At 45.6% G+C, this 13,644-nt stretch overlaps 1 pseudogene; it reads right to left on the reverse strand.

Moving 5' to 3' along the window:
* Window positions 1–13,644, reverse strand: part of LOC120919507 — a 334,252-nt pseudogene that overhangs the window by 251,133 nt on the left and 69,475 nt on the right.

Consider the following 13,644-nt stretch of genomic DNA (forward strand, 5'->3'; position numbering starts at 1 on the left):
CTGTCTATCTAATTATCTATCTATCTCTCTATCTAATTATCTATATCTGTCTGTCTGTCTATCTATATGTCTGTTTATCTATCTAATTATCTATCTATCTATCTCTCTATCTATTTACAGCTCTATCTCTCTATCTATAGCTTTATCTGTCTGTCTATCTATCTATCTATCTATCTATCTATCTATCTATCTATCTATCTATCTATCTATCTATCTATCTATCGGCTACCTCTGTCTGATTATCCATCTATCTATCCATCTATCCATCTGTGACGGTATCGGTATGATATCCCCGTCAAGCATTCCCTCCTCTCCATACAAGAACATCACAGGATTCCCCACACATGAGTCAAGACTGGATGCTGGAACCAAGACTGTTTATTGACACAAAAACTCAGCTTATATGTGGTTACAGCCTGTTAGGAACGCCCCCCCCTCACACAGTGGGGTTTCCCATACAGATTATAGGAGACAAGTCGGAGCCGACCATGCAGACACGTTTCTTTAGATAAAGACATCACTGGAGTTAATTACTACACTGAAGCAATCAGAATAATTAACATACTACTTCTCTAATCATTTAGCCTGATGATACAATACACATCTTTTAAGGGTAAACACAGATCTTCTTTACACAACACAATAGATCAATTAACGTTTAGAATAGTGAGGGGACATTAGCACGTCAATAACCTGTCAGAGGAATGAATCACACATGAAATTCCTTTCTACCTCTACCCATGGCTAGCAGGGAGCAGTACACTGAGACATATAGGCAAATGTATCACAATGGCCCCCCTTTTGCTCCCTGCTCCGGCAAATCCGGTTGGACCTTCCCTGGTCCAGTAGGGTTGACGGGTTCAGAGCTTTTAGTCCGAGGTTAACTCCGTTTGGCGTGACTGACCTCCCTTGACAACTGCTTCAGACTCAGGTATGTCACCGGGTCGTCAGATCACACGCCGGTCAGTCCCCAAGTCTTTGTGCGATCTGCAAAGTCACCAGAAGTCAGTGTGAAGACAGCGAATGGGTCTGTGCGCCGCCGTCTAGGTGTCCCGCTATGGGAGGGGGCAGGTTATGGCTCTGAAGTGACAATCACAGGAGATTCATAAAAAGGAAAAGTTATATTTGTTGTAGCACTGGTGCTCAGAGTCCGGGGGGGGGGAGAGGGGACTCAGAGCCCCATAAGGTCAGCCACCCCCTGCTCCCTCCGCAGCCGCCGGTTCTCCTCTTGGAGCTTCTCCAGCTCCATCTCCAGTTCATGGAGCCTGGGGGGGTCAGCCTGCTGTGACCTCAGGTGGTTGTTCTCCTCCTCCATGCGGCTTATGCACTCCTCCAGCTCTATGTACTCACGGATCAGATCCTGCTTGCTCATGTCCTGCAGGCTCTCCACGTGGTCCTTCATCATCAGGAACTGGGTGGTGGTGTAAGGGGCCACCGGTGGGCCCTTGGCGAACATCTCGGCCCGCATCTGGGACGCCCGCTGCGACTCCCTCTCCTCCAGTCGCTTCTTCTCCTCCCAGGTCCGCTGGTTATATGACTTCCAGGACCTCTTCTTCTTGAAGGGTGGCCGGCGGTGCCTCTTTCTGCCCAGCTCCCTCCAGGGCCCCTCCGGCTCAGGGCTGGAGCCCATGACCAGCTGACAATGGTGTTCCCTGTTGTCCGTAATAGCAGATTGTACCATGAGGGCTTCGTAAGGGGTGCCCAATGGTTCTTCCTGACCCAGCTCCTGGGGATCCCAAGCCGAGTCTACACAATGGGCTGCTGCTGGTGGGCGGTACCCAGGTTGAGACCAATTTGACCTGGTGTTGTCATTCATGGGGCAATTCTGCTTGAAGTGACACAACTGTTTGCACCGGAAGCAGCGTTGTTCGTTGTCCTCCTGGCGTGGATAGCGAGGGCTAGATGTCACCGGTCTGTTAGGAGGTTGGTATCTAGCGGCTGGTGGGTGTGAGGGCGCCGTTGGTCGTGGAGGTTGTACCCGTGGTGTGACCTGGTTTGTCTTGCGAGTATCCGCATATTCATCCGCCAACTTCGCGGCCTCTGGTAGAGTCATGGGCCTGCGATCTCTCACCCAATCTTTGACATCCGTCTGGATGTGATTGTAAAATTGCTCCAGGAGCATTAGTTGCAAAATGTCCTCTGCGGTGGTGGCCTGGCTGCTGTTAACCCAGTTAGAGGCCGACAGGGACAGCTGGCATGCCCATTCTGCGTAAGAGTCTTTCGTGGTTTTGCGTGAGTCCCTGAACTTCTGTCGGTGGGACTCTGGGGTTACTGCATAACGAGCCAGGAGCACTTCTTTAACCCGGGCGTAGCTATGGATTTCCTGATCTGGCACGGTCCGGAAAGCATCAGAAGCTTTGCCTGACAGTTTGCCTGACAATATTGCAACCCACTCTCTTCTAGCTATTCGGTGCAGGTTACATTGTCGCTCAAAATCCGCCAGGTAGTTATCAATTTCACAGTCCTTTTCATCAAAAGCTTTAAAAGCGCTAAACGGAATCTTCCTTGCGTCTGCTGTGCTGTACTCACTGTTCGGAGAAGGTGCGGCTGCTTGTTGGACTGCTGCCAGTTTTAACTGTAGTTCTGCGTCCCTTATTTGTTTATCCTCCTCCGCTAACAGGTCCATCACTTTCAGCACCACATCCGGCGTTGGGTTCGGGCCGAACCACGCTAGCTTCTCTCTCATTAGCTTGTTGGCTGGCGATTCCTCCTCCTGAATCACTGGTGTATCCATCTCTTGTACTGCTGGCGTTGCTGCAATCCCGTCCTCCTGGTCTATCTCCATTGATTCCGCTATGATGACCCGCTTGGTTTTGTTGCTAGCAATCCTTCCAGTAGTTCTTCCAGTGTCTGCTTGGAATCCGGGTGTGAAGGAGAGTAGAAGGGAAGATCCCGCTGCTGCCAACCAATTTGTGACGGTATCGGTATGATATCCCCGTCAAGCATTCCCTCCTCTCCATACAAGAACATCACAGGATTCCCCACACATGAGTCAAGACTGGATGCTGGAACCAAGACTGTTTATTGACACAAAAACTCAGCTTATATGTGGTTACAGCCTGTTAGGAACGCCCCCCCCCCACACAGTGGGGTTTCCCATACAGATTATAGGAGACAAGTCGGAGCCGACCATGCAGACCCGTTTCTTTAGATAAAGACATCACTGGAGTTAATTACTACACTGAAGCAATCAGAATAATTAACATACTACTTCTCTAATCATTTAGCCTGATGATACAATACACATCTTTTAAGGGTAAACACAGATCTTCTTTACACAACACAATAGATCAATTAACTTTTAATATAGTGAGGGGACATTAGCACGTCAATAACCTGTCAGAGGAATGAATCACACATGCAATTCCTTTCTACCTCTACCCATGGCTAGCAGGGAGCAGTACACTGAGACATATAGGCAAATGTATCACACCATCTATCTATCTATCTATAGCTATCTAATTATCTATCTATATCTACCTGTCTGTCTAATTATCTATCTATCTATCTCTCTATCTGTAGCTCTATCTATCTATCTATCTATAGCTCTATCTATCTATCTATCTATCTATCTATCTATCTATCTATAGATATCTGCCTAATTATCTGTTTATCTATCTAATTATCTATATATATCTACCTGTCTGTCTAATTAGCTATCTATCTCTCTATCTAATTATCTATCTATCTATATATATCGGTCTGTCTATCTATCTGTCTGTTTATCTATCTATCTATCTATCTAATTATCTATCTATCTCTCTATCTATTTACAGCTCTATCTCTCTATCTATAGCTCTATATGTCTGTCTGTCTGTCTATCTATCTATAGCTATCTGCCTAATTATCTATTTATCTATCTAATTATCTATATATATATATATATATATATATATATATATATATATATATATATATATATATATCTACCTGTCTAATTATCTATCTATCTCTCTATCTAATTATCTATCTATATCCATCTGTCTGTCTATCTATCTGTCTGTTTATCTATCTATCTATCTATCTATCTATCTATCTATTTACAGCTCTATCTCTCTATCTATAGCTTTATCTGTCTGTCTGTCTATCTGTCTATCTAATTATCTATCTATCTATCTATCTATCTATCTATCGGAATATCTGTCTCTCTGTCTATCTGCAGGTCCCATTGTCTGCGAGTGGCGCGGGCGGCGGGGGGCTCGTTGACTGGGGTTTTGTTTGCGCCCCCCCCAAAAAATGGAGCACCAGCCGCCACTGGTACTGCTACTATACTTAAGTTAACCCTGATGCTTCCAATTTTGCTGTGTATTACCAGACTAAATAAAACCACTTACATTCCCAAATTATCTGAGTCTTCCTACCTGATCTCTGCCAAATTAAAGTTAACTGTTAAGAATACCATATTCATAGACTTCCGAAGCTGTGATCCTCACCACCCATTATAGTAACTCTGCCTGAAGCACTACATTTCGTCTGTATCACCTTGTCACTGGAAGAAATGATAGAGGGAACCTGGATGGGAAGAACTTCCCGGCCGTACTGCGGAGACTAGGAGTTGTAGAATATAAGAAGGTCATATAATATGTTGAAACTAGTTTGGTGTGAGAAGAGTTAGTCAGTAATCGTTCTAGCGTAGAAAGTTGAACAAATATATTACGAAGGCCAAACTGCATTGCCGCAGTGTGGCGTATCTGCAAATATAGGAAGTAGGCTGTACAGGGTAGATTATATTCTCAACGAAATTCCTTAAAAGGGTGGAACATGTTATCCGAAAATAAATGCATGATTGTTTTCATCCCCCGTTTAGACCAGAATCCCCCATCAGTTCTGCGGGAGAATTCTTGTAAATTCGGATTCCCCCATAGTGGAGTATTTGGTGAGTATATATTGCGTTCATTGGATGACAGCATTATAGTGAGCCTAAAAATCCATAGGGTCATCACTAAGATAGTTTTACCCTCTCTCCCTCTAAGGGACATGCAGTGAATCAGGTTTAAGAGGATCTAGGTTAATTTTGATATAGGAGGAGATTGGGTATTGTATCATAGCCCCCAAATATCAGAAGGAGCTGACTATTTGTAGGGGACAAGAGGGAGGTAGCACCATCGATGTTGCCTGGTCTATCATAAATAGAAGAGATTTGTCCCAGTTGACCTGGAACCCAGAGAAGTGACCAAACCTCCAAATAATTTCCAGCGGGGCTGGGAGAGACGATTGAGGATCCAACAAGTAAATTAACATGTCATCAGCGTACAGAGACACCTTCTCCTCCAGACCCCCAATCGTCCGCCCCACAAACTCCCCACTGGATCTTATCAGTACCGCCAGAGGTTCTATCGCCAACACGTACAGCAGCGGTCATAGGGGACATCCCTGTCTAGTGCCTCTCTTTATCAAAAAGGGATCAGACACGGATGCATTCACCCTTAATTTAGCGGTGGGCTTCAGCTAGAGCAGTTGCACCCATCTGATAAAAGTGTTTCCCAGGGATGAACCAAGTCTGGTCCGCACCAATAATAGCAGTAATGACTGTTCAGTCGCGGGGCGAGCACCTTGGCCAGAATCTTGATGTGACAGAACCCACTGTGTGTTTTGGAAGGGACTGGGGGCGGGCCTCTTACCCACAGACTATGGGCCAGAAAATACTGGAGACCTGAAGCTGGCATTGAGATAATGTAATGCTACATCCCTTCTCCCCCACCCCCCCTTGTTGCTGTGCCTAATTGTGTTGATTCATGACACATAGACAATGGAGACTGGACTGGAGATGTCTCTCCGCAGGGGGTGTGTATTGATAGGCTGCCTGCTTACCATAATCTCATTAGGTTTATCTGTAGCCTGTTTTAATGAACAAATGTTCAGTTCCCATTGGTTTTTCCTTGTCCCCCTCCCCTCTTAGACAAGGCTAAGGGGAGTGTCCCAAACTGTGTGTAAAACTGTATTTTTTGGATTTAATAAACAGTTCAAGCTCTGCATGTTTAACCCTCAACACCTGTGTGGATTGTCTCGTGATTGAGGGGTTAAGGGCTAGTTATGGCGAATCTGCAGGATGCGGGTGCGTTTGGAGGACAGGAGACACAGGATGTGCCCACCTGGGGTATTCGAGATCCGTCACACTTGACATCTGAATTAATGAGCGAGATGGGTCTATACGATTTGCAGAGTAGGTGATCCTTATGGGGTTTGGGAATGAGGACAATCAGCGCCTCTGACATAGAGGGCGGCAACTGTCCCATTTTCATAGCAAAACTATATACCCTAAGTAGGTGAGGTATTAGTAGATCTCTTAAGTGCATATACCACTCGATGGGGAATCCATCCAACCCTGGCATTTTTTTCTGACAAAGGATTGTATGGCCTACCTAATTTCCTCAGCCGTTAGAGGAGCATCAAAAAGTAAAGCCTGATGGTCCTGAAGTCTTGGCAGCGAGATATCAGATAGATAGTCATCCAATTCCACAATTGTGTAATGAGCTCTGGTAGCATATACTGAAGAATAAAATGTGACAAATGCGTCCATTATCTCTTTGTCTTTTTCCACCACCACTCCTTCTGAGTTCCTAATTCTTGGGATGCTGCATGGCTGATAGTCGGGTCTTGAGAGATAAGCCAGTAACTCAAAGAGTCGCTGGTTCCAAAACAGCAACTTCTTCTGGATGCGCTCCGAAAGTACCAAGTCTAGTTCTCTGGTCCTGTGTATCCAGGCAGTGTGTGTCTCAGGGGTGAGGGCCGCAGAATATGCAGCTTCTGCCTCCCTAAGACCCCCTTCCGCATCCACCAGTCTAGCCTGAGATGCCTTGTGTGCCTGACCAATGGTGTGGTGGCCTTAAAAGCATCCCAAACCACCGGGTTGGAGGCGCTCTGCCTGTAAGTTATCCAGTAGGATTTCATTTTGGCCGCACTCTGGTCCACAACAGCCTGATTAGCCAGCCACAAAGGGCTCAGTCTCCATACCCGATAGGAGGAGGGGGTGTCCAGGGCGGGGTCCACCAGCAAAGGAGAATGATCAGACACCGCCCTAGGGAGATATTTAACATCAGTCACCATAGTGAGCAAATCTGACGAAACTAGGCAAAGATCAATACGAGACAAAGTACTGTGTGATTCAGACTGACACAAATACTCTCTTCTATCTACATGCTTCCATCTCCAGGCCTCCACTAAATCAAATTGAGTCAGAAAAGAACCCAAAGGGCAGCGGAACCTATAAATTGAGTTATCAAGTACCGCATTATAATGACCCGCTATCAATAAAGGACCCTTCGCTATTGCCAATATGGAGCTCATTACCAGAACAGTTTAGTGAAGGGTGGCAGAGCATATAGACTAGTCACCATGTATGGCTTACCCAGGAGTTCAACCATGACAATAACAAAGCAACCATTATGATCCAGTTTGATATGCTTAATAAGTGATAAGTGCTGATTTAGCTATGAGGAAGGATGTGCCCCTGGCATATGTGGAGTATGTGGAATGAATAGCGTATGCAATTTTCACTCTTTTAAGGGCCATGACCCTAGATCCACAAAGGTTGGTTTCCTGGAGAAGTATCAAATGCGGATTATGTCTCACCAGATATTCAAACATGAGGGATCGTTTCACTTTAGAGTTAAAGTGGTTGTAAACCCTTACAGACTACTTTGACCTACAGGTAAGCCTAGATTAAAGGAACACTAAAGGTTTCGTTTTTTATTAGATCAATTGATTGCTGTAAACTCAGGGCTTTTTTTCAGGGGGAACTCAGTTCCACCACCTCTGGCTCAGACCCTTTGGTGCCTGCTCACCACTATCACTTGTAAACACAGACGTCTGGTTTTTGTGTTTACAAGTGACAGCTCTGCACTCTGTGTGTAACCCCTTGAACTATGCACTCTGTATGTAATACAATCCTGGTATTTAATGCCCCTTTAAGACCCTTCTACTGTTTTTGAAATCTGAATGGGTCGTGGTTGAGTTCCTGCACCTATTTTCTGAGAAAAACAGCTCTGTGTAAACTAGAGCATTTAAATATCACTTACCTCGTTTTTCCTTTTGACCTCCAAAATACAGTAATCCAGGTTTGAAAATGCCATTTCCTGTCACTCCTCTTCTTGCTTTCCACCAGCATCTGAGCCGTTTTGCATGGTGGAAAAAAGAATGTGCTCACCCCCTCCCTATGACTACAGCCCTGCATGAAGATGCTCTCTTATCCCTCACAGGCATGGAGGCTAAGCCTAATGGGAACTCTAGTTCCCATTAGGCCGTGATGTAGCAAGAATGAATGCGCACCGCAAACCAGGAAGTCAGTGAGAATAATGATTTAGGAGTGACGGAGGTGAATAAAACAGCTCGATTTCAACAGGTATCAAACTAGTTATAATGCAAAACATTACTTTTTACTTTATCAGCTACTGTCAGACTTTAATTTAAGAGGAAAATATTTTTGTCTTTACAAACCCTTTAAGGCTTACCTGTAGGTCCAAGAAATATCTCCTTAACCTACACGGTTAAGGAGATATTTCCAATAAAGACAGCATCGATGTCTACGGCACATGCGCCGTAGACAACAACACGCAGGCACACTAAGCGTGCCGCTACTAACGGCATCATGCCATTAGTGGATGCTTACGCGCGCATGCCACAGCATAGGAGCAGCGATACCCGGACTGACTTCCAGGTATCATGGCGGCGACTGAGGTGGTGTCCGAGGACCGCTGCGGGGCTTCTTTCTCAGGTAAGTTATTCATAATGAGCTAGTATGCTATGTCTTTGTCTTGCAGGGTTGTTTTTTTTTTTAATGGTTACAAAGTTACATAGTTAGTCAGGTTGAAAAAAGACACAAGTCCATCAAGTTCAACCATAAGAAATAAAATAATAATAATAATAATGATCAACTTTACCTATAAATGTTAGTACCCAGTTATATTATGTACATTTAGGAAAGTATTCAGGCCTTTCTTAAAACACTTTACTGAGCTGGCCAGAACCACCTCTGCAGGGAGTCTATTCCACATTTTCACAGCTCTTACTGTGAAGAAACCTTTCCGTATTTGGAGGTGAAATCTCTTTTCCGTAATTCTTAATGAGCTAGTATGCTATGCATACTAGCTCATTATGTCTTTGTCTTTGCGGGTTTTTTTTTTTTTTTTTTAAGAGAGGGTTTACTTCCTCTTTAAGCCCTGAACATTCCAGGAAATGAAACGTAGTCTAGACATAAGTAGGGATAAAGTATGACTAGTGAAACCCAGTTCCCAAAGCCCGCTGGAAGCAACCATAGCATGGAGTCCAGTGTGCAATGAGAAGTGCATAAGAGTGTGAGCAGTGGCGGTGCATCCATAGTGGGCGCAGGAGCGCCGCCCCCTCTCTCCTGCATCAGTCAATCTCCAATAGATAGATTCATGCATTGCATGAATCTATCTATTGTCGCCGCCGCCACCCACTATTCAGGTGTCCAACATCTTGTTGAGCGCCGGCCATCTGAATTAAAGCGGTAGGGGTGTTTTGGAAGTGCCTATTAGAGCAATAGGCTTCCTGATTAGAGCCTGTGGGCTCTAATAGGCACTTCCAAATTGTTAAACAGTGGGCACACTGCTGTGCATTCCCTGTTTAAACAGTGCTGTGTTAAGGAATCGCTTCTCTAACACTGACCCGCCTCTTAGCCAATCAGGTGCACCAGGTCTGGTTACCGGTCACCTGATTGGCTGAAGCGACAGAAGCTAGGGGTCCAATCATAGCATCCCTGACATAAAGAGGATGGGAGAAGACATCGAGGACCCGAGAAAGCATTTGATGGGGCAAACTGGCGGCATTTGATGGGGCAAACTGGCATAATTTGATGGGGAAAACTGGCGGCAATTGATGGGGAAAACTGGTGGCAATTGATGGGGCAAACTGAAGGGAATTGATGAGCACAGTGGCTGCGATTGATGGCACAGTGGCGACAATTGATGGGCACAGTGGCTGCGTTTGATGGGCACAGTGGCTGCAATTGATGGGGGTTTTTTTCAGTTTGTTTGCGCCCCTCCAAAAATGTTGAGCACCGGCCGCCACTGAGTGTGAGCAAATCAAACATGTGAAACCATAGCATACCATGTAGAGATAACAGTTGTATACCAGATAGGTCAGCTAGACCACTAGACAGAATTACATAGAATGGTAGATACCAACATTGCAGAAGAAAAGTGCCCCTTAACGGGATTATTTGTTAGTGTATTAGTGAGTAAAAGCAGAACAAAAAACAGTCCCAGAACATTCAAAACCACCCTAACTCTCTCGGCACCCAAACACATGAGAGCTTTATTCTCAAAACTAAAACGGCAAAGCAAAGGGGGCATGGCACAGTCCCTCAACCAACAAACCCTGAGATGTGAAGAAAAGTCCATAGCCGTGGTCATGTCCACACAAAACAAAAATATGTAGTAACCCGAATTCTAGAAAAAAAACTGTTTCTGAGTTAGGAGAAATGATTAAGGAGAAACAGAGTCAACATCAACCGTCATCCCAACTGGCTGACATGCACGTGGCCCGTGATATAAAAATAAGGATGATACCCAGCATCCAGTGGGTAGCAAAATAAGTAAAAGGGCCATAACAAACGTGAGAACCTGTCCCTGTCCCTCTCCCTCCCCCAATCTACCTCAATCAAGTGTAGGGGGGGTGTAGGCCAGGGGTAGTCAAATATGTTTTGCACCAAACAACTTCAATGAGGAGGTGATCTCCAGTTTTGATCCCTGCGATCGGGGTGTCCCAGGGTATCCACCCAATGCGACGCCTCCTTAGGATCCACGAAGAAGTAGACCTTGCCCTGTTAAATGATCCTCAATCTTGCAGGATAAAGCATACCATAGGGTAAATTAAGCTCTCTTACCCTCCTTTTGATGGCCATAAAGGTAGCCCATTGTTTCTGAGTGGCTGCTGATAGTAATTCCATTTCCGTTAATGGATACTCTGCCTTTTTCTCTGGCAGCTCTGAGAACAGCTTCCCTGTCTCTGAAATGCAGTAATTTAATGAGGATGGCACGTGGCGGGGGCTCCAGAGGGCAGGGGGTGTAGGGGAACTCTATGTGCCCTTTTGATGACAAACAGCCATGAGAAAGTGGAGGCACCAAATGTGGTGGTCTCTGCCCTCTGAGCCCTTCAGGAACCCCAAGAAAAGTAAATTGTTGCGCCTCAAGCAGTCTTCCATGTCCGTGAGCTTGTCAGGAGTATAGGTTTTGGCCTGACTCAGTTTCCTAACAGAGCCCTGTAAGGGACGTGTCTCATCTTCCAAGTCCCCTATGTGTTGTTCTGCATTCGTCATTCTGACGGAGGGTATGAGCATCATGTTTCAGGAAAGAGAGATCCATTTTAATGAAGTCCATCTGTGTAGTGAGAGAAGCATCGCTGTGCTGTATAGCCTCCATGATCTGTGCCAGGGTAGGCTCTGTATCATGGAGTGGAGTTGCAGGAGTGTCAGTGTCATCAAGAGGGGAGAACAGGAGGGGGTCAGCAGGGCTGGAAGCCTGGGTTTGCTGTGACGCACCCTTCCCTGGAGGTCGCTGCACTGAGGAGGAAGAAGAGGAGGGCTGTCCATGCTTCCGACTGTGAAGCTGGCCGGCTTCATCTCCATCTGCTGGGGAGGCTGCGGCAATGGTGGCATGAATCCCAGTTCTTCCTCCATCACAGGGCCGTATTTTACCATCCCCTGACGGGGTCCGGGGGATCTAATGAAAAAGTTGGGACCCCCTGAGCTTGATCGGGTGTGCGGTATCTCTCAGGGATATGTGCGAAGTGGACAGAACTCAGGCACCCCTCATATCCCGGTCATTGGCTACCTCCCTGGATAACCGCCACAGCCCCAGATGAGTTGTCAGGTAGGCCAGGGTGCTGTGGTGGTTGAGTTGGGACCAAAGCTGGAGGGAGAGAGGCTAGGAGGCCGGGAGTGGCCGTTGGGGTGTAGCAAGATGACAGCCACTTACCCAGTGCAGTTGGGAATTGCTCACAGGCCGGTACACATCCTTCCTGGAGGCTGTCGCCGGACGGGAGAGAACGCTGTTCCGTTCAGGCCTCTGTCCAGTCGCGAGCCCGTGGATCCGGGTAAGATGTGGAGAGTCCCCAGGGGGAGCCGACAGGCGTGGGCAGAAGGATGCTGGATTGCAGGATCTGATGAAAGTAGGAGTAACGGATGAAGCTTAGTTCTCCCACGGCCTATGCCATGCTTAACTAAGCCACGCCCTTTAATTATGCACCTTAAGCACCACCCACTGTCAAGAGTTTTACCACACCCATATTTGCCACGGCGCACTATGCAAGGTTACTTCCTTCCTTACATGTACCCCATTCTGAAGTTCAAAAGTTGTGAGGTATGGGTAAATAACACCAGGGATTATTGGCTTGCCTCCTGGGGATAAGGAAGGAATTTGTTTCCCCCACTGGAGCAAATTGGACCATATTTCCATGTTTTGTGTTATTTTTTTGCCTTCCAATGGATCTACTGTGGATATATGATTTAGTATATGGAGATTTTCTATTTGTTTATTTATTTTTTATATTGCTTGAACTTGTGTCACACAGGAGATAGGAATATAGGTCAAAGGAAATTAACAGCTAAAACAGAAGCAGGTAATTCTGACACAGTGGAGGGGGAGGGGAGTGTGGCAGGTGTATGTGGACTGTGAAGATGGTGTGGAGGATACTGAAACAGTAGCAGTATGTTAGGCTGAATTCACACTGGCTTGCAGTAAAATATAGAGGAAATGGAAGTACATTTCCATCCATCTTATGTGCACTTGTAAAATGCAGGTGAATGCATAGACATATAAAAAAAAATGTATTGCTTGAATTATTTTTGACATTACAGGCATGAGTGGGGCCTCGTGTCCAAGTTTTGCCTAAGGCCTCACAAAGCCTAGAGCCACCACTGCTGAGCGCCTGCACTGAGAAAAACAAAGCAAAAAGTTGGTGGTGTAATTTGGAGAAATAATGTCCCATGGCTGGTGAAAGTGAGAGGATAGGGTTTAAATTTTGGGGTAATTAAAATTGGCGTTCAGGGGTTTCAGATCTTTCTGCGCCATGTAACACTCTGCGTCTCTACTTGCCAGTTATTGTCATCGCTTGAACCCTACAAGTAACACCAGAGATCTGCCATATAATACAATGCTGTAACACAGATGTGTTTCGGAGCCCACCACTCACTTTTCCTCTGCATTTAGTGGCTTTTTCAATCATGCGTTGAGAAATCCTTGCATGTATTGATATTTTATAGCACTGCACCATTTTATTTTCTTACTGTACAAATGTATTACACACTTAGGAGCAGCAGCTGGGTTAGGTTAGAGACAAATTAGCATGGTGTGTTAGTTATAATTAGGGCTGAACAACATCACAAATACATTAACAGGTAATGTATAGTATATAAATTCCACTTTTAGGTTCAGCTGTTTGGATGGAGATCTGCTGTTGAGTCACTGGCTAGCACATTCATTGCAGATTCCTATCAATGCAGATTTGCTGCATAACAGTGTTAATAAACAAACAATACAGCTTGAAAATTGTTAACTTACCGATATCAAGAATTCTGTCCCCAGGGTGGCTCATCTGCCAGATCTCCAGCTGTTGCCTCTCACTGTACTGTAGACGTCGATCATGAAACACCACTCGGACTACGCTCTGTAAAAGAGGCAAGTC

This window comes from Rana temporaria, chromosome 12, assembly GCF_905171775.1.
Source record: "Rana temporaria chromosome 12, aRanTem1.1, whole genome shotgun sequence".
Lineage (NCBI taxonomy): Eukaryota > Metazoa > Chordata > Amphibia > Anura > Ranidae > Rana > Rana temporaria.